General features: G+C 37.6%; 1 long non-coding RNA gene across 4 annotated transcripts in view; it reads left to right on the forward strand.

Annotated features, from left to right (window-relative positions):
* LOC149747846 (uncharacterized) overlaps nt 1-27991 on the forward strand; it is a 325556-nt gene that overhangs the window by 39213 nt on the left and 258352 nt on the right. For 3 of the 4 annotated variants that reach the window (XR_016395135.1, XR_016395134.1, XR_016395136.1), the window contains exon 3: nt 11506-11594. The exons of the other annotated variant lie outside the window; for it this stretch is intronic. This is a non-coding gene — a long non-coding RNA (uncharacterized LOC149747846). The remainder of the gene's footprint in view (nt 1-11505; nt 11595-27991) is intronic. 4 annotated transcript variants of the gene reach the window in all.

Consider the following 27991-nt stretch of genomic DNA (forward strand, 5'->3'; position numbering starts at 1 on the left):
AGTTCAGGGGCAAATTTCTGTTCTTTTGTTAGTTCCTACAAGTATTACATTGTAATAACTGATGTTTATAATAATGGCACACATGTTAAAGATGATTTAAATATAAAATATAAATGAATTAAATATATTTCAACTACTTTACCAGTTTTTTATTTGAATAATAAATAATGTTGCTGCATGAAGGAGTCAACCAGAAACTGAAATTCTTAATTAGCCAAAACCTATTTTTGAGGACTCCCTATAATCATGAAACCACCTTAGAGTGACCATTACTATGATACAAGAAGGGCGTCAAAAAGGAGAAAAGAAACCATCAATTATTGAGTGTCTATTCCGGGCTTGTTACTCTGCCAGACTTAAATTTATTACTATTTTTTAGTAAAAAAATTTTTTTGGCTAATTTTCCAGGAAATTTGCAAGAGAAAATTACAAAGTAAACTGGAGACACACATCATGAAATCTACTCCCAAAGGGTCTTGAGCAGTGAGGCATTCCAGCAACTCTCATCAGGGAGGAGCAGTGAGCTGGTTAAGTGAAACTGACCAGAAAATCAAATCTGAGCACCTGTCGCAAGTTCGTATTGGGTCTAGCCTGCGACAATATGCAAGAAAAGGTTCAATCTGTGAAGGAAGAAACAGATCTTTGATGAAGCAGAAATGAGCATGATATGGTTTGTTAACTAAACTGTCACTAAATGCCTAACTAACATCTCAAGTACAGTGGAATCTTCCAAGATACAGTCAGCTTAGAAGACATTCTCTTCTAAGAGGACTGTTTCTGTGTTGAGCAGGTGCCCTTCTACATGTGAATTGACTGGTGCAACCAGAATTTCGGTTAATAGAAAATTGTTCTGTTGAATGTTATTAAGCATAAGGATAAGGATAATAAAGTCTTCCCCTTTAATTATGTGTATATATATAGTTTCCCCATAACTATATCTAAACAGGTAATTATAAAATCCCTGGTAAGCAGGATTTTTAAAATTGTTGTTCTAGTTGGGTTTGATTTAGTTTATTGCAAGATTTCTCAGAGATTATACTACGCTACTGTATACTCTGAGTCTCTAAGATGGAGATAAAAGGGGTTAACAATCATAACTACTTTTGTTGAGCCCTTTCCATGTATCGAGCACTATGCTAAGCACTTTAAATTCATCATTTAATTTTATCCATAAAGTAAGGGGTAAAATTTTATCTCCATTTTACAAGTAATGGAACAGAAAAATAGAAGGGTTAAACAGCTTTTCCAAAGTCATGGATTCTTATGGGGTAGAGTCTGCAATCTGACTCCAGAGCTGATGCTCTTACTTAAGGGCTTCCCAAGTTTATTTGACCAGTAGCATTTTGTTCATATAAAAATCACTAACATTTCTAAGAGGAAGTGTGTGTAGAAAGACATTTAAGAATGTCTGGGCTAGATTGTGAGCAAGTACAAATGGGAAAACTATGTCCTGCTCATCTTTGTGTTTCTAGAGTCCTAAATAGTAGTTACCACTAAATGGTTAATTAAAGCATCATCATCATTATGATGTAAATAGTATTCTACATGCCATAATTTAGAAAATTATCTGAGCCAACAATACTAACAGAATGCTAGTGAGAATATGGAGTAAACAAGCATGGCAATATGCTGTATATGAATCAGTGCTGGGGGTAGGTTGGTGCCTATATGAGAGAGTGGTACTTTCCAATATTTTTTGTTTCATTCACCACTGAAAACCTATAGTATGATAAAATATTTTTTAAAAATTAGTTTAAGATATATATTATGCTTTTAGTACACACTTGAAAAAGTATAAGATAATTATTACCCATTGGGCACCATTTATGTATTCAACGAAGAATGCTAGAAAAGGTTAACTTCTGTAACAAATAGACCCAAATGTGTACAATATTTAATTATCATAGGTTATAATAGATTTTTCTTGTCCTACTAGCAGTACTGAATAGATAAAAACTTTGGGGGCATCCTTGCTTTATATAGCTAGCTCATCAGGGACCAAGAGTGACAGTCTCTTCCCTCTTGAAGGTTACTCTGAGGGTCTTCTTCATACTAGCTTGCCAGTAACAGACAAGAGCATAAAGGAGCACTATATTGGGGAACTTTATGGGCTAGTCCTGTAAATGGCATTCATGACTTCCATTCACACCCCAGTGGTTTGTAGTCAATGATATGGCGACACTTAATTCCAAGGAGACTGAGAAATGTGAGGCCTGGATGGCCAGCTACTTTCCAGTCTCAAATCTGGCATTCACGAAGGGAAGCAAATATTTTGGTGGACTGCTAGTCACAGTGTTTATGCTATATAACCTGAATTCCAATCCATACATTATTTATTGATGACAACAATTTTCCTCTGGATCTTGGTTCAGTGGTATAAGAAAAACATGAAAATTAAGAATCTAGTCTAGATCACATGTCTTTTAAGCATGCAATATAATGACACTTGTTGCAAATACAAGATGACTCTGCTTTTGACGTTGAACTATGCCTGCTGATGAAGGGAAAAAGGTATGAAATATTTTTGAAGTGAGGAAATATTAAAATATTTTAAAGTGACACTAAAGTTAATAAAAACATGTCTAAGATTTCCAGTGGTCACGTATGGGCATGATATGTTCAGTATTCTGAAATATCATGATTTGTAAAAGCTGAGGATATCGAGATTGCTAAAACAGATTGGATCTGAGTGCAAATGTTCCAGTAGCTACCATCACAACACTGTTAGACCAAGCTAGGCCTATGTTGCAGTGTAATAGTTTCCATGAAACTCCAGTGGCTTAAAATCATAAAGATTTATTTCTTACTCTCAATTCTGGCCGTTGTAGGGCAGCCAAGACTTGGCCTCATATAGCCACAGAGAAATCAAATCTGATAGAGGTTCTACCGTACTCCAGTTGCCTCATCTGGAACACACAACCTCCCAGTCACTACAGCAGAGGAGAGAGCCTGGATATGCACACAACAGCTGTTTACTACCTTGGCTTGGAAATGATGTGCATAAATCTCACTTTCATTTTATTGGCCAGAATGAGACACATGGTTCTACTTAATTGTGGGGAGACAGGGAAATGTAAGGGAATAATTGGTGGGCATATTTGGTTAGTGTTATAGCTTCTGCTACAGGCATGTGCCCACAGATTGATAAATTTCTTCATTCACCTAAATGATAAATTAAGGTCATGTGCCTTATCATAATTTAGAAAAACTTCCAAATATTTTTACAGAATATGAAGTAATGGTTTTCCGGAGCCAAATACAACCAGAGAGTAGATAAAGAATCTGTGTCTATTCCAAGTTAACAGTCAACATTCCAGCATTTGAGGAGGAAATAGTCATTCAATTATCAACTAATGGCACTTTGAAAATACTCCTCAGTAAGACATTGTTTCGTTTTTCCTGGGTCCACATGTATCCAATTATGCAACACTATCTGACAGAGACATCAAATACTTTGCAGAAGTCTCACAGATATGAAATAGTTATTAACAATAATTTCAAATTAGATGTAATTTTAATTTTTCTGAATTACTGTGGATTTTTCTGCAGGAAAACCAAAATCCATTAAGTGGAATATTGATGTTAAAACTTTGATAAACAATTCGAGACACAGTGTGGTCAAGCTCCAGAGGGTGCTTGAAGCACTTGAAATTAATTATATATGAGATTTTTGTGTGAATGGGCATGCTTTTAGGGAGGAGTCATTAAATTCTCAATGATCAGCAAAGGAAACAAATCACCAACTTTAATCAATATTAATTATTAAATAAATAAATGTGTTATGCATGCTATTTAATTAAAACCTATTCTTCTTAACCTGTTCCAAGAATTGCAGAGGAAAGAACACTTCCAAACTCACTATAAGAGGTCGGAATTACCCTGATACTAAAATCAGACAAAGATATCACACACAAAAAAGAAAATTACAGGCCAATATCACCGATGAACATAGATGCAAAAATTCCTCAACAAAATATTAGCAAACTAATCGAACAATACATTGAAAGGATTATAACCATGATCAAGTAGAATTTGTTCCAGGGAATGTGAGGATGGCTCAAGACCCACAAATCAGTCAGTGTGATACACTGCATTAACAAGTTGCAGAATGAAAACTATATGATCATCTCAATAGATGCAGAAAATCTTTTGACAAAATTCAACGTCCATTTATGATAAAAACTATCAACAAGGTGGGTATAGAGGTAACATACCTCAACCTAATAAAGGCCACATGTAATTAGCCCACTGCTAACATCATACTAAACAGTAAAAAGTTGAAAGCATTTTCTCTAAGGTCGAGAACAAGGCAAGGATGCTCGTTCTTGCCACTGTCATTCAACATAGTATTGTAACTCCTAGCCACTGCAATCAAACAAGAAAATGAAATAAAAGTAATCCAAAATGGAAAAGAAGAAGTAAAACTGTCACTGTTTGCAGATGACATGTTACTATACATGGAAAATCCTAAAGATGCCACCAAAAAACTAGAGCTCACCAATAAATTTGGCAAAGTTGCAGGATATAAAATTAATGTACAGAAATCTGTTGTATTTCTATACATCTACAATGAACTATCAGAGGAATTAAGAAAATAATCCCATTTACAACTAAAAAGAATAAAATACCTAAGAATAAACCTACCTAAGGAGGTAAAAGACCTGTACTTGGAAAACTATAAGACACTGAGAAAAAAAATTGAAGATGACACAAACAGATGGAAAGATATGCCATGTTCATGGATTGGAAGAATTAACATTGTTAAAATGACCATACTACCCTAGGCAATCTACAGATTCAGTGCAATTCCTTTCAAAATACCAATGGAATTTTTCACAACACTAGAACGAATAATTTTAACATTTGTATGGAAACACAAAACACTCAGAGTAACCAAAACAATCTTGAGAAAGAAGAACAGAGCTGAAGATATCACATTCCCTAACCTCAGACTATACTACAAAGCAACAGTTATCAAAACACCATGGCATTGGCACAAAAACAGACACAGATCAATGGCACAGAATAGAGAGTCCAGAAATAAACCCATGGACTTATGGTCAGTTAATCTATGACTAAGGAGGCAAGAATATACAATGAATAAAAGACTGTCTCTTCAATAAGTGGTTCTGGGAAAACAGGACTGCTACATGTAAAAGGATGAAATTAGAATATTTTCTCACACCATATACAAAAATAAACTCAAAATGGATTAAAGACCTAAATTTAAGACCAGAAACCATAAACCTCCTAGGAGAAAACATAAACAGTCTTTGACATAAATTGTAGCAATATATATTTTTAATCTGTCTCCTAAGGCAAAAGAAACAGAAGCAAAAATAAACAAATGGGACCTAATTAAACTTAAAAGCTTTTGCACAGCAAAGGAAATCATTGACAAAATGAAAAGACAACCCACTGAATGGGAGAAAATATTTTCAAATGACATGACCATTAAGGGGTTAATACCCAAAATATATAAACAGCTACCTAAATGTCCATTGACAGATAAATGGATAAAGAAGATGTGACATATTATACAAAGGAATATTACTCAGCCATAAAAAAGAACAAAATAATGCCTTTTGCAGAAACATGAGTGGACCTAGATATTATCATACTAAGTGAAGTCAGACAGAGAAAGACAAATATTATCTGATATCAGTTATATGTGGAATCGAAAAAAATGATATAAATGAACTCATTTACAAAACAGACTCACAGACATAGAAAACAAACTTATGGTTATCAAGGGGGAAATGGCAGGAGGGATAAATTAGGAGTTTGGGATTAACAGATACACACTACAAACAACAAGGACCTACTGTATAGCACAGGGAACTATATTCAATATCTTGTAATACCTGTAATGGAAAAGACTTAGAATAGGCATATGCATGTGTATAACTGAACCACGTTGCTGTAAACCTGAAACACTGTAAATCAACTATACTTCAATAAATAAAAAAGAAACAAAAAAATGGGCAGAAAACCTGAATAGGCATTTTCCAGAGTAAATGCAGATGGCCAAAAGGCACATGGAGAAACCCTCACCATCACTAATCATTAGGGAAATGCAAGTCAAAGCCACAATGAGATATCACTTCACACCTGTAAGAATGGCTATCATCAAAGAGAACACAAATGAAAAATGTTGAAGAACATGTGGAGAAAAGGGAACACTTGTACACTGTTGATGGGAATGTAAATTGTTTCAGCAACTGTGGAAAATAATATGGAGGTCCTTCAAAAAATTAAAAGTATAAGGTAAAACCATATGTGCGTGGGTTTATCTCTGGGCTTTCTATCCTGTTCCATTGATCTATCTTTCTGTTTTTGTGCCAGTACCATACTGTCTTGATTACTGTAGCTTTGTAGTATAGTCTGAAGTCAGGGAGCCTGATTCGTCCAGCTCCGGTTTTCATTCTCAAGATTGCTTTGGCTATTCGGGGTCTTTTATGTTTCCACACAAATTGTGAAATTTTTTGTTCTAGTTCTGTGAAAAATGCTAGTGGTAGTTTGATAGGGATGGCATTGAATCTGTAGATTGCTTTGGGTAGTAGAGTCATTTTCACAGTTTTGATTCTTCCAATCCAAGAACATGGTACATGTCTCCATCTATTTGTATCATCTTTAATTTCTATCATCAGTGTCTTATAATTTTCTGCATACAGGTCTTTTGTCTCCTTAGGTAGTTTTATTCCTAGATATTTTATTCTTTTTGTTGCAGTGGTAAATGGGAGTGTTTTCTTGATTTCATTCTTGCACTGCTGGTGGGAATGTGAATTGGTGCAGCCACTATGGAGAACAGTATGGAGGTTCCTTAAAAAACTACAAATAGAACTACCATATGACCCAGCAATTCCACTACTGGCCATATACCCTGAGAAAACCGTAATTCAAAAAGAGTCATGTACCAAAATGTTCATTGCAGCTCTATTTACAATAGCCTGGAGATGGAAGCAACCTAAGTGTCCATCGACAGATGAATGGATAAAGAAGATATGGCACATATATGCAATGGAATATTTCTTAGTCATAAAAAGAAACGAAATTGAGCTATTTGTAATGAGGTGGATAGACCTACAGTCTGTCATACAGAGTGAAGTAAGTCAGAAAGAGAAAGACAAATACAGTATGCTAACACATATATGGAATTTAAGAAAAAAAAAATGTCATGAAGAACCTAAGGGTAAGACAGGAATAAAGACACAGACCTACTAGAGAATGGACTTGAGGATATGGGGAGGGGGAAGGGTAAGCTGTGACAAAGTGAGAGAGAGGCATGGACGTATATACACTACCAAACGTAAGGTAGATAGCTAGTGGGAAGCAGCTGCATAGCACAGGGAGATCAGGTCTGTGCTTTGTGACCGCCTGGAGGGGTGGGATAGGGAGGGTGGGAGGGAGGGAGACACAAGAGGGAAGAGATATGGGAACATATGTATATGTATAACTGATTCACTTTGTTATAAAGTAGAAACTAACGATTGTAAAGCAATTATACTCCAATAAAGATGCAAAACAAACAAATATAAATAAATAAATAAACTAAAAATAGAACTACCATATGATCTAGCAATTCCACTCCAGGGTGTATATGTGAAGAAAACAAAAACACTAATTCAAAAAGATAATTGCACCCTAATCTTTATAGCAGCGTTATTTACAATAGCCAAGATATGCAACCTAAGTGTCCATCAGTAGATGAATAAAGAAGATGTGGTGTATATATATATATATACACACACAGTCAAATACCACTCAGCCACAAAAATGAATGAAATTTAGCCATTTGTAACAACATGGATGGACTTGGAGGGTATTATGCTTAGTGAAATAAGTCAGACAAAGAAAGGCAGCTACTGTATGATATCACTTATATGCAGAATCTAAAAAATAAAGCAAACTAGTGAATATGACAAAAAAGAAACAGACTTACAGATATAGAGAACAAAGTAGTGGTTACCAGTGGGGAGAGGAAGCTGGGAGGGACAAGATAAAGGTAGGGGATTCAGAGGTTCAAATTACTATGTACAGAATAAACTACAAGGATATATTGTACAACATGGCAAATATAGCCAATATTTTATAATAACTAGAAATGGAGTATAATCTTTAAAAACTCTGAATCACTATGTTGTACACCTGAAGCTTGTATAATATTGTAAAAAATAATTCCACAAAATGTGAATGATACAATATTGAGCAATATTTTAGAACTATTTGGGCTGCAAAGGACCTTCCAGAGTGTTTTAGCACAGTAGTGTATAAAACAGAGAGGGCTCTTTCCATGAGTTTCATCCTCTGAAACAGAAGGAAACCAGGACCTCAATGGATTTGAGTGAAGAAGGGAAACAGAAGAAAGTGACATGGAGCCAGATGGTTAAGATATTTAAAAGTTTAAAACTTTGCAATGTCTCCAACTCTGTTATGTGTATCCAGTATATAAAGAAAAGGTACTATAAAGGCATTCAAGACCCTGAGCACAAAATTAATGTGAAAGAAAGAAGTCTGCTCTTCTTCTACTTATATTTATCATGGAGCAGGTCTGGAAAGCATTCCTTTTGGCAGTATCTTAAAGGAATGATCATAATGCATTTAGTGGATGAATGGATAGTTTTAAAGACTTTAGGAAACCTCGGATAAAGGGATGAACTGGAGCTATGGAGTAGACCATAGCTTCCCTGTGGAATAATACACCTGGGCTTAAAATTCAGAACTTGCGTTTGAGGTCTTTTTGGCTACTTTCACCCCAGCCTCTCATAGGCTGAAGAAAATGCTCTGGGCTTTCAGGAACTCTGTTACTACCCTGCATGAATTTGAGTCCAAGATTCAGGTCATATGTTACTAGGAGCAACAGTAAGTCAGAAGAACATCCAACAAATTTGACATGTCATTATAGGGATCTTATTTATTATATTTGTATTGTATAGAATACCGTATAACTGTGTGTTGTATGTAGCTTAGATTAGTTAGTTCACAGGTGTCAAAATATTTTAAAGATAAACTTTCTTTTTTCTTTTTTTATGTTTTAAGTAGTTTTTTAAAAATTTTTATTGGAGTATAGTTGATGTAAAATGTTGTGTTAGTGAAATGTTCAGTTGCTTGCAGTGTTAGTCATTTGATAATATTTCTGTTTATCTTTGTTTGTTTCCCTTAGTAAATGTTACTTAAGAACAATCTTGATAAATACTTGACTTGGTTCATCAGTTCAATTTTGCAGCCACTTATCGAGCTTATTGAGTGTCTGTTTTGTGCTGCATTTGTTGGGCCATGGGAACCTGCCTTCACATAGTTCTCAGGGGAAAGGATTTACATGCTCTAGCAGAGACATGTAGGGGCTTAGGAGAACATGAGGAAGGAAGTGAATTCAGAAAATAATAGAACAAGAAAGATTTTATAGAGGAGAGGTACATGTAGAATTTTGAAAGATAAGCAAGAGTTGGAAGGTAAAGAAGAATAATGGAGGCAAGGGCCTTACAAACAGAGAGAACACTAAAATGTAAGAGAACAGTCCGCACACAATGAATGGCAGAAGTTTCAGTGGCTGTGCGGGCAGTGTATACCGGGTGGGGAGACTGCAATGAAAACATGCAGGGCTCTTATTCCAGAAGGAAGTAAGCTAATCATATTCAAGCTCTAGAGCTATTCTGCTTTGCTAGAATGTACAGGGTGGAAAGGATGTGGGAAAGAAAAGAGACAGAATAAAGCGTTAGGAGGCTCCTAAATGGTCTAAGGGAGAAATTAATGTAATTCTGAGCAGTGAGGATGGAGAAGAGAGGAGGGATTTCAGAGATGCTAAGGCAAAAAGTAGGCAGGACTTTATGATCTATGTGAAATGGATGATGAGAGAGAGTCAAGAAAATGGAATGACTTCCAGATTTCTGTCTTAGGTGATTGGGTTTCATTAAATAAGAAAGGGAATATAATCTGGCAAATAACATGTTTCAGAAGCATCTGACAAATTCTCTTTCATCATGAATAGAATATAGCATCTGCCAGACTGTAGATTATACCCAACATATTCTGTAACATGGAAATACTGTTAATTTTTCCCTGGGTAAAAATATGAAATCTATAACTAAACATCCATGAACAAATTGTTTCAGTATGTGACTCTTGACAGGCCCATCCCCTCCAGAGACTCTAGTATGAGAATGTGCTGCTGTGTATTTTGTAAGAGTGATTCAGACCTCTGTTTAGTTAAGAAACTTGCAGAAAGCAATTTTGAATTAAAAAAAATCTTGTTTTAGCTCTTGCCATTTGAGAGGTATAATATAAAGTGTTTTTCTGCCCCTCCGATTGCCCAGAATTTTTCTACCTTTTCTCCATGCCTACAGAGCAATAAGTGTCAACACTGGTGAACATATGTAGTTCTGTTAATGTCACACTTTTTCAAATGACAACTTCCATTTGAACTTTTTGTTAATTCATTTTTTTTTCTGTGTTAGAGGTGGAATAAATGAGTTGGCAAAATTTTGCTGTTTCAGCCCTCAGGAGATTTTGGGGTGGTCCTTAGATAAAGTGACATTGTGATTGTGTTATCTCCATTTTGAATTGTTAGCAAGTGAGTGATGGAAGTGTCGTGGTGATGATGGAATTGATCTGGCAAGCAGCTGCATCCTTTGTTGAGTATCTTTTTATGAGTTGATATATCCCTTTGCGTCTTCATCCTTGTCAGACTTGCCATATTCCAGGACTCGGCCTATACGCCCTCCTTCTGATTCACCTATAATTTCAAGAATTTGGCACTTGAAGTATAAAAATATTGTTAGCGTGGTGATATAGCATCAGGCAATTAACACTCAATATCTGATGTTATGCTCCAGCTCTGATCATAAACCACTAGAATATAAGTCAAAATGGGAGTAGGGAAAGAAAACCTCTACAGAAGTTTGTCGTTTTTTTAGTTACCTTACTTGAATAGTGTATGCTTCTCTTTTATGTTTCTGCAGGTATAAATAACAAGCTTATTTCAAATTAATAACTTATTCAGTATTTAACATTATCAGTATTAGTTTAACATGGCATACGTATGTTTTATTTTTCAAATAATACACAAGTCAGATGAGGAACTAAGGCAATAAATGACTGATTTCATGATTCCTTTTCCATTGATATAATTTCCTCTGTAGAATTTCTTTCTTAAAGTAAACAAGGGAGTTATACAGCCACAGTTCATGCTTTTTAATTTAAATTTATAAAGTGTGTAAAAGTAAAGTTCAGTTAAACAGTAACTTTTTTGCTGCCCTTTAATCTTCTTTACATAAGTTTGATTTTGACTAACCCATGCAATTGTAAATTGTTCAAGCGTAGTGTATTTTGGAACTTTTCAGAGGAGTTCCAGATGGTTAAGGTAGAATAATGAACAGGTTAAATCTAATCAGATTACACGGTACCTTTAAAAAACATTCATTAAAGTTTTTACACCCCATACCCTAGATCTTTATTCTACCTATTGTAAATCTCACAGGCTCTCTTTGATTTTGTTTTGTTGTTAAGTTACAGTGAAAGATACTGACTTTGGAACTGAGGGAGATGATACCTTCATAGTGTCTATTGTGGAGGACTGCACGATCAAGGCATCTCAGGTTAGTGTCTGCTGACAGAGATGTGTCCCTTACCAGGCCATGCTTAGCTTGAAAGAGTTCGGAAGTATGAGTCAGAAGACCCGAGTTCTAGTCTCAAAACACTCATTTACCTTCTATGTCACTGAGAAAATCACTTCAGCTCTCAAAGATCAGCTGGCAGGTAGATTCCACCAAACATCGACATCCGGGACCCTGATTCTAGTGGCTGAGTTCAAGTTCCTTCACTGTGCAGTGAAGTCATTGAACCTCTTTCTCTTCAGGCTGCTCATGATGCTTTCATGCCCGATGTATCTCCCCGCTAATGGAGAAGGAAGCAAAGCCTGTATGATGGTCATTGATCCTCACTCTTCCTCCTGGAGCTGCTTAGCTAGGCGTAAAGTTCTAATGTTCTTTTCTCCTCCTCCCCTTCTTCTTCTTCTTCCTCTTCTCTTCCTTCTTCTTCTTCTTCTCTTCCTTCTTCTTCCTCTTCTCTTCCTTCTTCTTCCTCTTCTCTTCCTTCTTCTTCCTCTGCTCTTCCTTCTCCTTTTCTTTCTTGTTCTTCTTCTTGTTCTTGCTTTTCTTCTTCTCCATCTCCTTCCTCTTCCTTTTCTTCTTTTTCTTTCCCTCTCTCCTTATTTCTGTAGCCCAGGGCCCTCATTTTCCTCCTTTACCCAGCCTCCCATGCCATGATGTACCATGAGTTTCCAACTTATAGCAAAATATAAAAACTGTCCTGTTTCCACCCCTTTCAGGGTTCTCCAATATGCATCCTTTGGTAACATATCAGTGGTGGTTAGGGGCTTGGTGCTCTACTGGTTCTGAGCAATGTATTTATATTTTGAGTTTCAGGAAATAATAAACTCAAGGGAATGTCAAGAAAAGTGCTGATGCTTGTTCTTGACAGGCAGGTATTAGTATTATCCACTAAAACTAGTTTAGGTGGAGAAACACTGTAGGAACCTTAGGGGGTCTTCCCCATTTACCTGACTTTACTCTTAAACTCCATGCCTGATTGAATCTATGAGGCATATTAGGCCATAACTGGATTCCTTGTCATTAGAGCACATATAAGAGTAAGAGAGAAGTCGACTCAGAGTGCTTTCTTTGGTCTACGCAAAATCTGAAGTTGTAAAATATCAGTTTAAGACACTGTGATTTCAAAGGTTCCTCTGAGCACGTTTTATGGTTTACCCAGTGACAACCTTACAAACTGATTTTCAATTTCTTTATTCTTTTATTAGTGTGTTGATTCCAACTTTCAGACCTTAAACTCACAGAGGCTCCCTTAGAATCTTGGGACCCTTCCCAGGCCCTACAGTCATGAATGGCCCTGTTGGGGAAGTAAAAGGTCTTGAGCTGTGCCCAATGCAGGGATCCCTGGAATTTGGGGCTGGGTGGGATTTGACTAACCTACAGCTGCAGGCATGAGCAAAACAAAAACAAGATCTGAGTTCTTTATGAGAGACTGAGGTGGGAGTTGAGCTTTAGGAAATCTGTTCAAAACATTAATCCCAGAGCAAAAACTGCATCCATAGTGGAGGTTTATCATTGATGTAAATGGGAAAAAAAAAGATGGAGGTGAAATGTTGGCGATGGCATACAAGAGAGACAGAATCTTTGAGGAGCATCTGATGTAAGAGTCCTAGCAAGGAGATGACTGATAAAGGCACTGAGCATGCTCAGAAAGTTTCACGTTAAGCAGAGTAAGTGTATTTTTACTTTAATTTTTTCCCATTAAGTACAACTCATGTATTCCTGAAGAAATGCAAAATGCAGAAAATAGAGGGGAACTTTAAAGATGATATGAGAGTAGAGGAAACAGGTTGTGAGCTTCATTATAGGAATGTCTGCCTGGACACGTGCAAGTCCAGATCACCGAGCCACTGTGATTCTGATGTAGTTGGGAATTCCTCTAGATGGGAAAAGTCGAAAAAGGAAGCGAAAAATATAGGGTTGAAGAAGCTATGGATATGAGCATGGACTACTTTTGTGTACCCTTGTGTATAAAATTGTTATTTTTAAAAATACTATTTATGCATTGAGAACAAGTAGAAATGTCCACCCTAGAAGGAGGACTCATTGTCTACAACGTTGAGGTTTTCAAAATTGTAAAGAAACAACCTGGGTTAATATGACAGGCTGTCTCTTTCTATAAAGAATACAACATGCCCTCCTGCAGTTGTTTTTGGACTGAGGTCCACAGAAGCTAGCAGATTTCCTTCAGTGTCCCATGTGCTTTATGAGAGAGGGGGTGTAGACCAGAGGCTGCTTCTGTCAGTTTTAGGGGCAGTTTATACTGGACTTCTTTTCATTCCCTACACAGTGCTTCAGTTCTTTTCTAAAACTCCACTCTGGTCTTCCTCTAGCCACAGCACTCTGTTGACCCATTCATTTTTTTATTCCCACGAAGTCCTAAATCACTCTTTTTTTCCATGAACATCTCTGTAGTTTCCAGTGTCCTCAACCTCACCTTTCACACAGACAATTATAGATATTCAGGAATAGACATTATTTGTGAGTGGAAAACAGTTAAAACAAAAATGTAACAAAGAGAATGAGAAGGTTAGAGAATTATGGCTAGGAGGGCCAAAGTCCCATGACATTGCAAACATACATATATATATATAAATATATATATATATTTTTTTTTTCTGTAAGTCTGGCCACCACTTCTTCCAAGGACGAGTGTGCCATCTTAGATGTGCCATTATTGCATCCAGTGCACTGGAGAAAGCCATACCTTCTGTCCTCTGGTCATCCACCCACTCCCCACCTCTAGCTAGGTTCTAGAATGCAGTGATATGCAAGTCAGACACACAGTCCTCGTACTCATAGGATCTGGTTGGGGGATGAGAGGTATAAGATTCAATGAAATCATCACACAAATACAAAGTGCAAGCCATGCTAAATGATGTGAGGGAAAAGTACAGTGAGCTATGATGCAGTTCGTGTAGATATTGCAAAAGCAATTCTTTCACACATGACACGTAACATTAAAGGCAAGAAGTGAATCAGCCCCACACACTGACTGAATTTAATATTTTGAATCATAGGATAACAAATGACAGTAAATAATAAATGAAGATGAATTCACTTGTGAGCCATATATCTCTTGTCTGCTACTTAACAAATTGTAACTTTCCCTCAGTTTCCATAAAAATGGTGGAATTTTTATCACTAATCATCTAGTAGTTCCATGGGTTCTATATAGTCTCAATTTACTTGCCTTGGGGAAATCTCACACATCACCTGAAAAATCTCATCTGGTATGTGAATGAAGACATTTTCTGTTCAAAACCAGGAGACTGAATGTTCATTCACAACCTCATAATCATGATAGGTACACAGTGTATTTGTACATAGTAAAAGGAGTCATTGAACATTTCATTTTTGATAAATGTGTTTCTCAGTTCCTATGGTCTGGTCACGCTTGTGGTAGGACAGCCCAGCCATACGAGCCAAACCATGCCCTCAAATTAAACACCGAAATTCTCTAAAATTCAGTGGTAGCTATTTATGTGTTGACTGATCACTATTACTATAGCAAAATATCCTTTCAGTTTAGTGGAGTTATTTATAGGGCTGGAGTTGTCTGCAAGGACTATTATATATATTACTGTAATATTATTTAATATATAATGTATTATTATATGAAAAACTCTATAGGAAAAACATGAATATTCAAGAAGGCACATTTTGGGTTTTTAATTTTTTTCATTAACTCCTTTATTGACTTATTTCTAGCATTTAACTACTAGCTTTTATTAGTTATGTAATAGTTAAGTTTTATGGACAGACAAGAAGGCAAGAAGGGGCATTTAAAAGATAAAGAATTGACTCAAGGTCATTTTCAGAGCTAGGCAAAGTCTGATATTTTCCTGGGCAGCTTATCTCTGTGCTTCTGTCAATGAATTCTATCTGTATTTCCATGAGAGAGCATATATTTTTGCTCCATTGTAATTAGGAAACACCCATATTTGGAATCTAATACCAACTTTATTTTACTATCACTTTTGGTTTTAACCTTGGCTTTTAACCAAGAGCTCTTACTCTGCCCTTGGGCAAATCCTATTCTCTCTGAATTTAAACCTTCTCATATAAAAATGAGAATAGGGCTTCCCTGGTGGCGCAATGGTTGAGAGTCCGCCTGCCAATGCAGGGGACACGGGTTCGTGCCCCGGTCCGGGAAGATCCCACATGCCGCGGAGCGGCTGGGCCCGTGAGCCACAGCCACTGGGCCTGCGCTTCCGGAGCCTGTGCTCCGCAACGGGAGAGGTCACAACAGTGAGAGGCCCGCGTATCGCAAAAATAAAAAAAATAAAAATAAAATTGAGAATAATAATGTCTCCATTGAAAACTTCAAAAGGTTACTGTGAAGGTCAAATAAAATGACACTTGTAGAACAAATTTAATCTGTGAGATGCTGTGCAAATATATTATTTAAGTAATCCCTTTTCTTCTATTTTCAATGGAAAAGCTGACCCATGGTAGAAAACTGCTTAAAATATAGTGTTGCACCTAAGATCAGTCATTTTCAACTTTAGGATGAGTTCAGAAGGTCTGGAGTGAGAACCAGGGGTAGGAAAAGATTGAGGGAATGTTCTCAGCATGAACAATTCTAGAATAAGTTGTTCTGATCAATCTCTAAAAATTTATTAGGATATTCTTTCTTGCAGTGAGTAAAAGTTTTTCTTCTTTCCTGAAATGGTTCTAATTTTGATTTCTGGACACACCTGTACATACTTTCTCAATATTTCCTAAATGAAAACACTTTATTCTGTTACATATTGTCTTGTTAGATTTCCCTATCTTTCTATGGTATCCTAGATCCTTTGTGCATCTTATTTTAGTCAGTTAATCAAATTGAGTGGTCCCCTTGGTTCCAGGTCAGTTTTGAATTTGATAAGCATATTACACCTATGTTTTTATTTATTTATTTTTGGCTACGTTGGGTCTTCATTGCTGCACATGGGCTTTCTATAGTTGCAGCAAGCAGGGGTTACTCTTCGTAGTGGTGCATGGGCTTCTCATTGGGAGGCTTCTCTTGTTGCAGAGCAGGGGTTCTAGGTGCGTGTGCTTCAGGAGTTGTGGCATGTGGGCTCAATAGTTGTAGCTCATGGACTCTAGAGTGCAGGCTCAGTAGTCGTGGTGCATGGGCTTCATTGCTCTGCGGCATGTGGGATCTTCCCAGACCAGGGCTTGAACCTGTGTCCCATGCATTGGCAGGCGGATTCTTAACCACTGCGCCACCTGGGAAGCCCAAATACCTATGATTTCCTTGCATTTTTTACAGGACATTAAATGAATGCTAGCATATGCTGGGTCCTGTGCCAGGACTTGGGGAGAATACAAAGATGAGTAAAAATCATGGTACCTGATTGCCATTTAGACTTCTTATCATCAACCGGGAAGAGAAATAATATACTTTAGTAGCTCAAAGAAAATAGTGATTTCATATGAAACGAGGCTAAGGTTGTCCAACTGTAAGTCAACAAAACCCAGGGATTTAAAGACAGCCCTCTAAATGTAAAAGAAATCAGGAAATGGCACTAAAATATTTGCTGTTACTTTTTAATTTATTTACTTATTTATTTTAACATCTTCATTGGAGTATAATTACTTTACAATGGTGTGTTTGTTTCTGATTTATAATAAAGTGAATCAGCTATACATATGCATATGTTCCCATATCTCCTCCCTCTTGCGTCTCCCTCCCACCCTCCCTATCCCACCCTTCTAGATGGTCACAAAGCACCGAGCTGAACTCCCTGGGCTATGTGGCTGCTTTGCATTAGCTGTTTTACATTTGGTAGTGTATATATGTCCATGCCACTCTCTCCATTCTTCCCAGCTTCCCCTTCCCTGTGTCCACAAGTCCATTCTCTACGTCTGAGTCTTTACTCCAGTCCTGCCTCTAGGTTCTTCAGAACCATTTTATTTTATTTTTTATTAGATTCCATATAGGTGTGTTAGCATACGGTATTTGTTTTTCTCTTTCTGACATACTTTAGTCTGTATGACAGACTCTAGGTCCATCCACTTCACTACAAATAACTCAATTTTGTTTCTTTTTATGGCTGAGTAATATTCCATTGTATATATGTGCCATATCTTCTTTATCCATTCATCTCTCGATGGAAACTAAGGTTGCTTCCATGTCCTGGCTATTGTAAATAGTGCTGCAATGAACATTGTGATATATGACTCTTTTTGAATTATGGTTTTCTCCAGGTATATGCCCAGTAGGGTGATTGCTGGATCGTATGGTAATTCTATTTTTAGTTTTTTAAGAAACCTCCATACTGTTCTCCATAGTGGATGTATCAATTTACGTTCCCACCAACAGTGCAAGAGGGTTCCCTTTTCTCCACACCCTCTCCAGCATTTATTGTTTGTAGATTTTTTGATGATGGCCATTCTCACTGGTGTGAGCTTATACCTCATTGTAGTTTTGATCTGCATTTCTCTAATGATTAGTGATGTTGAGCATTCTTTCATGTGTTTGTTGGCAATCTGTATATCTTCTTTGGAGAAATGTCTGTTTGGGTCTTCTGACCATTTTTGGATTGGGTTATTTGGTTTCTTTCTTTTTTGCGGTACGCGGGCCTCCCACTGCCATGGCCTCTCCCGTTGTGGAGCACAGGCTATGGACGCGCAGGCTCAGCGGCCATGGCTCACGGGCCCAGCTGCTCCGTGGCATGTGGGATCCTCCCGGACTGGGGGCATGAACCCGTGTCCCCTGCATCGGCAGGCGGACTCTCAACCACTGCACCAGCAGGGAAGCCCTATTTGGTTTCTTGATATTGAGCTACATGAGCTGCTTGTACATTTTGGAGATTAATCCTTTGTCAGCTGCTTCATTTGCAAATACTTTCTCCCATTCTGAGGGTCGTCTTTTTGTCTTGTTTATGGTTTCCTTTGCTGTGCAAAAGCTTTGAAGTTTCAGTAGGTCCCATTTGTTTATTTTTGTTTTTATTTCCATTTCTCTAGGAGGTGGGTCAAAAAGGATCTTGCTTTGGTTTATCTCATACAGTGTTCTGCCTATGTTTTCCTCTAAAAGTTTAATAGTGTCTAACCTTACATATAGCTCTTTAATCCATTTTGTGTTTATTTTTGTGTATGGTGTTAGGGAGTGTTCTGTTTTCATTCTTTTACATGTAGCTGTCCATTTTCCCAGCACCACTTATTGAAGAGGCTGTTTTTTCTCCATTGTATATTCTTACCTCCTTTATTAAAAATAAGGTGACCATATGTGGGTGAGTTTACCTCTGGGCTTTCTCTCCTGTTCCATTGATCTATATCTGTTTTTGTGCCAGTAACATACTGTCTTGATAACTGTAGGTTTGTAGTATAGTCTGAAGTCAGGGAGCCTGATTCCTCCAGCTCCATTTTTCATTCTCAAAATAGCGTTGACTATTCGGGGTCTTTTGTGTTTCCATAAAAATTGTGGAAGTTTTTGTTCTAGTTCTGTGAAAAATGCCATTGGTAGATTGATAGGGATTGCATTGAATCTCTTGTTTGCTTTGGGTAGTATAGTCATTTTCACAATGTTGATTCTTCCAATCCAAGAACATGGTATATCTCTCCATCTGTTGATATCATCTTTAATTTCTGCCATCATTGTACTATAGTTTATTGCATACAGGTCTTTTCTCTCCTTAAGTAGGTTTATTCCCAGGTATTTTATTCTTTTTGTTGCAGTGGTAAATGGGAGTGTTTTCTTAGTTTCTCTTTCAGATTTTCCATCATTGGTGTATAGGAATGCAAGAGATTTCTGTGCATTAATTTTGTATTCTGCTACTTTACCAAATTCACTAATTAGCACTAGTAGTTTTCTGGTGGCATCTTTAGGATTCTCCATGTATAGTATCTTGTTATCTGCAAACAGTGACAGTTTTTCTTCTTCTTTTCCAATTTGGATTCCTTTTATTTGTTTTTCTTCTCTGATTGCTGTGGCTAAAACTTCCAAAATTATGTTGAATAATAGTGTTGAGAGTGGGCAACATTGTCTTTTTCCTGATCTTAGTGGAAATGGTCGCAGGTTTTCACCATTGAGAATGATGGTGGCTGGGGTTTGTCATATATGACCTTTATTATGTTGAGGTAAGTTCCCTCTATGCCTACTTTCTGGAGGGTTTTTATCACAAATGGGTGTTGAATTTTGTCGAAAGCTTTTTCTGCATCTGTTGAGATGATCATGTGGTTTTTCTCCTTCAACTTGTTAATATGTTTTATCACATTGATTGATTTATGTATAATGAAGATTCCTTGCATTCCTGGGATAAACTCCGTTTGATTGTGGTGTATGATCCTTTTAATGTGCTGTTGGACTCTGTTTGCCAATATTTTGTTGAGGATTTTTGCATCTATGTTCATCAGTGATATTGGCCTGTAGTTTTCTTTCTTTGTGACTTCTTCATCTGGTTTTGGTATCAGGGTGATGGTGGCCTCATAGAATGAGTTTGGGAGTGTTCCTCCCTCTGCTATATTTTGGAAGAGTTTGAGAAGCATAGGTGTTAGCTCTTCTCTAAATGTTTGATAGAATTCGCCTGTGAAGCCATCTGGTCCTGGGCTTTTGTTTGTCTGAAGATTTTTAATCACAGTCTCGATTTCAGTGCTTGTGATTGGTCTGTTTATATCTTCTATTTATTCCTGGTTCAGTCTCGGAAGTTGTGCTTTTTGAAGAATTTGTCTATTTCTTCCAGGTTGTCCATTTTTTTTGGCATATAGTTGCTTGTAGTAATCTCTCATGGTCCATTGTATTTCTGCATTGTCAGTTGTTGCTTCTCCTTTTTCATTTCTAATTCTATTGATTGAGTCTTCTCGCTTTTTTTCTTGATGAGTCTGGCTAATGGTTTATCAATTTTGTTTATCTTCTCAAAGAACCAGCTTTTAGTTTTATTGATCTTTGCTATCATTTCCTTCATTGCTTTTTCATTTATTTCTGATCTGATCTTTATGATGTCTTTCCTTCTGCTAACTTTGGGGTATTTTTGTTCTTCTTTCTCTAATTGCTTTAGGTGTAAGGTTAGGTTTATTTGAGATGTTTCTTGTTTCTTGAGGTAGGATTTTATTGCTATAAACTTCCCACTTAGAACTGCTTTTGGTGTGTCCTGTTGGTTTTGGGTCATCCTGTTTTCATTGTCATTTGTTTCTAGGTATTTCTTGATTTCCTCTTTGATTTCTTCAGTGATCTCTTGGTTATTAAATAGTGTAATGTTTAGCCTCCATGTGTTTGTAGTTTTTACAGATTTTTTTCCTATAATTGGTATCTAGTCTCATAATGTTGTGTTCAGTGAAGATACTTGATACAATTTCAATTTTCTTAAATTTACCAAGGCTTGATTTGTGATCCAAGATATGATCTATCGTGGAGAATGTTCCATGAGCACTTGAGAAGATCGTGTATTCTGTTGTTTTTGGATGGAACATCATATAAATATCAATTAAACCCATCTTGTTTAATGTATTATTTAAACCTTGTGTTTCCTTATTTATTTTCATTTTGGATGATCTGTTCTTTGGTGAAAGTGGGGTGTTAAAGTCCCTTACTATGGTAGTGTTATTGTTGATTTCCCCTTTTATGGCTGTTAGCATTTGCCTTATGTGTTGAGGTGTGCCTATGTTGGGTGCATAAATATTTACAATTGCTGTGTCTTCTTGGATTGATCCCTTGATCATTATGTAGTGTCCTTCTTTGTCTCTTGTAATAGTCTTTATTTTAAAGTCTATTTTGTCTGATATGAGAATTGCTACTCCAGCTTTCTTTTGATTTCCATTTGCATGGAATATCTTTTTCTATCCCCTCACTTTCCGTCTCTATTTGTCTAGGTCTGAAGTGGGTCTCTTGTAGACAGCATATATATGGGTCTCCTTTTCGTATCCATTCAGCCAGTCTATGTCTTCTGGTGGGAGCATTTAATCCATTTATGTTTAAGGTGATTATCGATATGTATTTCCCTATTACCATTTTCTTAATTGTTTTGGGTTTGTTATTGTAGGTCTTTTCCTTCTCTTTTGTTTCTTGCCTAGAGAAGTTGCTTTAGCATTTGTTGTAAAGCTGGTTTGGTGGTGCTGAATTCTCTTAGCTTTTGCTTGTCTGTAAAGGTTTTAATTTCTCCATTGAATCTGAATGCGATCTTTGCTTAGTAGAGTAATCTTGGTTGTAGGTTTTTCCCTTGCATCACTTTGAATATGTCCTGCCACTCCCTTCTGGCTTCCAGAGTTTCTACTGAAAGGTCAGCTGTTAACCTTATGGGGATTCACTGGTATGTTATTTGTTGCTTTTCCCTTGCTGTTTTCAATATTTTTCCTTTGTATTTAGTTTTTGCTAGTTTGATTAATATGTGTCTTGGCGTGTTTCTCCTTGGATTTAACCTGTATGGGACTCTCTGAACTTCGTTGACTTGATTGACTATTTCCTTTCCCATATTAGGGAAGTTTTCAACTAAAATCTCTTCAAATATTTTCTGAGTCCGTTTCTGTTTTTCTTCTTCTAGCACCCCTGTAATTCGAATGTTGATGCATTTAATGTTGTGCAAGAGGTCTTTGAGACTGTCCTCAATTCTTTTCATTCTTTTTCTTTATTCTGCTCTGCGGTAGCTATTTCCACTATTTTATCTTCCAGGTGACTTATCCGTTCTTCTGTCTCAGTTATTCTGCTATTGATTCCCTCTAGAGTATTTTAAATTTCATTTATTGTGTAGTTCATCATTGTTTGTTTGCTCTTTACTTCTTCTAGGTCCTTGTTAAACATTTCTTGTATTTTCCCCATTCTATTTCCAAGATTTTGGATCATCTTTACTATCATTACTCTTAATTCGTTTTCAGGTAGACTGCCTACTTTCTCTGCATTTGGCCTGGTCGGTTTTTACCTTGCTCCTTCGTCTGCTGTGTGTTTCTCTGTCTTCTCATTTTGCTTAACTTACTGTGTTTGGGGTCTCCTTTTTACAGGCTTCAGTTTCATAGTTCCTATTGTTTTTGGTGTCTTCTCCTGTGACTGAGGTTGGTACAGTGGGTTGTGTAGGCAGGCTTCCTGGTGGAGGGGACTGGTTCCTGTGTTCTGGTGGATGAGGCTGGATCTTCTCTCTCTGGTGGGCAGGGTTACATCCAATGGTATATTTTGGGGTATCTGTTACCTTATTATGATATTAGGCAGCCTCTCTGTTAATGGGTGGGGTTGTGTTCCTGTCTTGGTAGTTGTTTGGCACAGGGGTTCAGTACTGTAGCTTGCTGGTCATTGAGTGGAGCTGGGTCTTAGCATTGAGATAGAGATATCTGGGAGAGCTTTTGCTGTTTGATATCATGAGGAACCAAGAAGTATCTGGTGTACCAATGTCCTGAACTTGGCTCTCCCACCTCAGAGGCTCAGGCCTGACACCTGGCTGGAGCATCAAGATTCTGTCAGCCACACGGCTCAGAAGAGAAGTGAGAAAAAAAGAAAGAAAGAAAAAAAAATAAAGTTATTAAAAAAAAATAATTATAAAAATTAAAAAGTACTAAAGAAAAGGAAAAAAAAAAGAAAGAAGAGGGCAACCAAACCCAGAAACAAATCCACCAATGATAACAAGTGCTAAAAACTATACAAAAACAAACAAACATAAAAAATGGACAGGCAGAACCCTAGGACAAATGGTAAAAGCAAAACTATACAGACAAAGTCACACAAAGAAGCATTCAGATACACAGTCACAAAAAGAGAAAAAGGAAAAAGAAATCTATAAATCTATAAAAAAAGGAGGAAGAGAGCAACCAAATGAATAAACAAATCTACCAATGATAATAAGCTCTAAATACTAGACTAAGATAAACATAAAACCAGAAACAAATTCGATGCAGAAAGCAAACCCCAAGTTTACAGTTGCTCCCAAAGTCCACTGCCTAAATTTTTGGGTGATTCATTGTCTATTCAGGTATTCCACAGATGCAGGGCACATCAAGTTGATTGTAGAGGTTTAATCTGATGCTCCTGAGGCCGCTGGGAGAAATTTCCCTTTCTCTTCTTTGTTCACATAGCTCCTGGGGTTCAGCTTTGGATTTGGCCCTGCCTGTGCGTGTAGGTCACCTGAGGGCGTCTATTCTTCGCCCAGACAGGGTGGGGTTAAAGGAGCCGCTGATTATGGGGCTCTGGCTCACCTAGGCTGTGGGGAGGGAGGGGTATGGAATGGGGGCGAGCCTACAGTGGCAGTGGCCAGCATGACGTTGCAGCAGCCTGAGGCACTCCGTGTATTCTCCTGGGGAAGTTGTCCCTGGATCACAGGACCCTGGCAGTGGTGGCTGCACAGGCTCCTGGGGGGCTGTGGAGAGTGACCTGTGCTCGCACACAGGCTTCTTGGTGGCGGCAGCAGCAGCCTTAGGTTTTCATGCCATCTCTGGTGTCTGTGCTGATAACTGTGGCTCGTGCCCATCTCTGGAGTTCTTGTATGTGGTGCTCTGAATCCCCTCCCCTCTTGCACCCCAAAACAATTGTCTCTTGCCACTTAGGCAGTTCCAGACTTTTTCTTGGACTCCCTCCTGGCTAGCTGTGGCGTGCTAGCCCCCTTCATGCTGTGTTCGTGCTGCCAACCCCAGTCCTCTCCCTGTGCTCCGACCGAAGCCCGAGCCTCAGCTCCCAGCCCCGGCCGCCCTGGCGGGTGAGCAGACAAGCCTCTCGGGCTGGTGAGTGCCAATCGGCACAGATCCTCTGTGCGGGAATCTCTCCGCTTTGCCCTCCGTACCCCTGTTGCTGCGCTCTCCTCCGCGGCTCCGAAGCTTTCCCTCTCCGCCACCCACAGTCTCCACCCGCGAAGGGGCTTCCTAGTGTGTGGAGACCTTTCCTCCTTCACAGCTCCCTCCCTGAGGTGCAAGTCCTCTTCCTGTTCTTTAGTCTCTGTTGTTTCTTTTTTCTTTTGCCCTACCCAGGTACGTAGGGAGTTTCTTGCCTTTTGGGAGGTCTGAGGTCTTCTGCCAGCATTCAGTAGGTGTTCTGTAGGAGTTGTTCCACATGTAGATGTATTTCTGATGTATTTCTGGGGAGGAAGGTGATCTCCATGTTACTCCTCTGCTGTCTTGTTCTGAGAGAGCTATTACTTTCTTTTGTTGGTGTTTGATCCAATTTCTTCTTATAGACAGAATTTAAAGATATTTTCTAAGAAAAGTATATGTGTTCCTCAAAAATTATAGCATTGATATTTTCTAAATATAAAATTTGGCAAGTTCTGGGTTATCGAAGAAGCTTCAGTGAGGCTGTTATGTAAGGTAGAATAATAAATGGAGTAAAAAAAAAAAAAAGGAAAATCAAAGTGGATTGGGGATTTCTTTGATAAGGGGAAGAAAGACACTAGTAGAACAAAGGACAGTATATTCACTAGAAGGTAAAGAGAGAGTAGGAGAGAGAGAGAGAGAGAAACAGAGAGAGACAGACAAAGAGAGAAACCAGAATTGAGAACTGAGAGATGGGAAGAGACAGCCCTGATTGTACCGGGTCAAGCTGCATCTAAAGACTGATGTCTCCTTGATTTTTTATTTTCTCTGTGGTTGTCCTTAGAATGATCTTAGAAGCTATCACTGAAGGTTAAGACATATGAGAGAATTTAATCAGAAGATTTTAATATTTTTAAGGGTGGTAAACCTAGCTGATGAGAATAACAAAGTAATGCAGGATTTCTTCCAATTAAAAGAATGTCGAAATCCAATGCAATGGCTTTAATATCTTTGTAGAGATGCACAGTTTCAGAATGTCTGGTTCACATTATGGTCTCTGGTGCCTCCTGGGGTTGTGCATGTGCTGTGTGTCATGCAGTATTAGAGCTGCAAGAGAGACACATTAATATTTCTAGAGAGCTGAAGAACACAAGACCATCAGATCATTTAAGGAAGTTAATTTTTTTTGTGTGTGTATACACATACATACATCTACATATATATCCAGTATATGCACACACACACACATACATATACACTATGTTGTTGTGTATCATGTATATATAGATATCCATTGTTCACTCTGAGAAGTAGTTTATCTGAAAGGCTTTAGTTTTCTGGGATAAGGTGGAAGAGTTAGGAAATGATAAGATTTAACCCAAAGACATGAACTCTGCGGACTTCTAAGCAGATCCCATGAAACATTAGTCATAAAAATAAGTTTAGCTTAGTTTTTATTATTTTTTTATTTTTTGTGGTTTTTTTGCGGTACGCAGGCCTCTCACTGTTGTGGCCTCTCCCGTTGCGGAACACAGGCTCCGGACGCGCAGGCTCAGCGGCCCTGGCTCACGGGCCCAGCCGCTCCGCGGCATGTGGGATCTTCCCGGACCAGGGCACGAACCCATGTCCCCTACATCGGTAGGCGGACTCTCAACCACTGTACCACCAGGGAAGCCCTAGCTTAGTTTTTAGAGTCCTGACAAAAATGACCCTGGATAACTACAATTCCAGATTTCACACCTGAGACAAAACCTCGGGTTTTCAAGCCACCTCAGCCTCACCAACTGAGAGGGTGGTTGCCTCCTAGGAGATAAATGTCTTTAACTCCACGGAGAACTGAAACTCTAGCTCTGAGAATTGAGCATTGAGGGATGAAGCAACCAAACCTACAGGACTGCAGTTTTTGGTGGTGAAATATTATTTGTGCAGATTTCAGCAGTTTAAGCTTTTAAAAAAACTTATGGAGAGATTATACTGGTAGAGTAACAAATGAGTAACTGAGTAACGAATGCTTAAACTTCTGATTGTTAGTTGAAGTCTTACAACATTATAAAATAAGATTTGACCATGTAAAAAATCTCAAAGCTTGTATTTTAAGCATGTCTTTATGAGAATTACTGAGGTGCATAGGAAGGCTTCTCTAATCATCTGGGTGTCCTTCAAAAGGAAATTAAATTTATTACATTTCTAACTACAGTTTTAAAATATTGAAGGGAAATATACATAATTACATTGTAAAATCTCTATTGCCAATGATTATTAAAATAGGCTCAATTAATACATAGAATAGTAAGATTTATAAATTGAACAGAAAGATTAAGAAAGAAGTGTTTTGAATTGGTAACTTTAAAAAGGGGAATAATAATATACCAAGGTTCCCAATGAATAATTGTTTTGACTCAAAAATCCGCCCTCTAGGACATCCAAAAAACTCAGCTTGACAATATAGCTATGCTTAAAGTCAAAACCATCCTTGGACTTTTCAGTTAAAGTGTAAGTTACTCTGAGTTGGTTATCTAAGACTTGGAATAGAACATGTTTTGACTAATACAGCAGATTTGAGGAGATTTTGGAATGCGGGGGTGGTGGGAGGGGGAGAAAGAAAGACTTTGGGAGGTATGTTGGGATTTTAAGAGTATTTGGGGGAAATAGGATTTTTAAAAAGTCATGCTGTATATTTGAAGAAAGTTCCACATTGAGACCGAGCAGTATTAGACAACCGTTCTTTGAAGGTTGTAGAGAAAATTTGGAAAATGCCAAAATATGTAAGTTATTCAGTCATAATCCTACCACCCAGAAATAACTAGTTAATATATCTGTGTCTTTCTTTCTAGTCTTTTACTATTTCTATGTATGTATATTTGTGTGCTTATATAAAATATGCAATGATGACAATATATATCAATATATCTATTCTATCTCTTTCTGTATATTTGATACATCTTATATACACACATACAGTTTTGTATCCTACTCTTTCAGTGAACTTCACATTGTAAAATATTTTAAAATCTATATTTCAAAACTCTTTTTTTTTTTTTGGCTTGAGACTACCGTGGTTTTCAAAATAAAGTCTAATTCCTGCTATTCAATATTAAGCAGATAAAGTGATCTAAATTCTCTACAGGCCGTCGAACCTGGTTTCAAACATTTATCTATATCTTATGGAGTTCGACTGCCTGGGCTTTTAGGTTCCAAGACATGTGGACATACGTTAGACATGATAAGACACAGGTGAGGCACTTTGATCCTTGATTCAGGTACCACTTCCTCCCTCCTTCCTGCCACTCACAAGTAGGGCTGCCAGATAAAATACAAGCTGCTCAGTTCAAGTTGAATTTCATATAAACAACAGATAATTTTTTAACAGAAGTATGCTCCATGTAATAGTTGACACATACTTATACTAAAATATTATTATTTTTGTGAAATTTAAGTTGAAAAATACTCTATTTTTATTTGCTCAGTCTGACAACCCTACCCACAACTCTGCCAGTTGCACCAGGTTGAAGCAGAGATGGGTCTCAGAGTCCTGGTTAACACATCCCTCTCTGGTCCACTTCCAATTCTCCCTTGTCCCATATGCATTCTCAATAACAGTAAGATAGCCCCTGGTCAAAGTAAAAGGCAATGAGATGCTGACCTAGAGTGGTTATAAGAGGAATGGGAAAGAAGAAATAGGTAAGAAGTATTTTGGATATAGAATTGAGAGAGTAAAGATTCAAGGATGACTCAAA

Source organism: Delphinapterus leucas, chromosome 12, assembly GCF_059928025.1.
Source record: "Delphinapterus leucas isolate spDelLeu-1000000601 "Yukka" chromosome 12, BTC_Dleu_Yukka2, whole genome shotgun sequence".
NCBI classification, from domain to species: domain Eukaryota; kingdom Metazoa; phylum Chordata; class Mammalia; order Artiodactyla; family Monodontidae; genus Delphinapterus; species Delphinapterus leucas.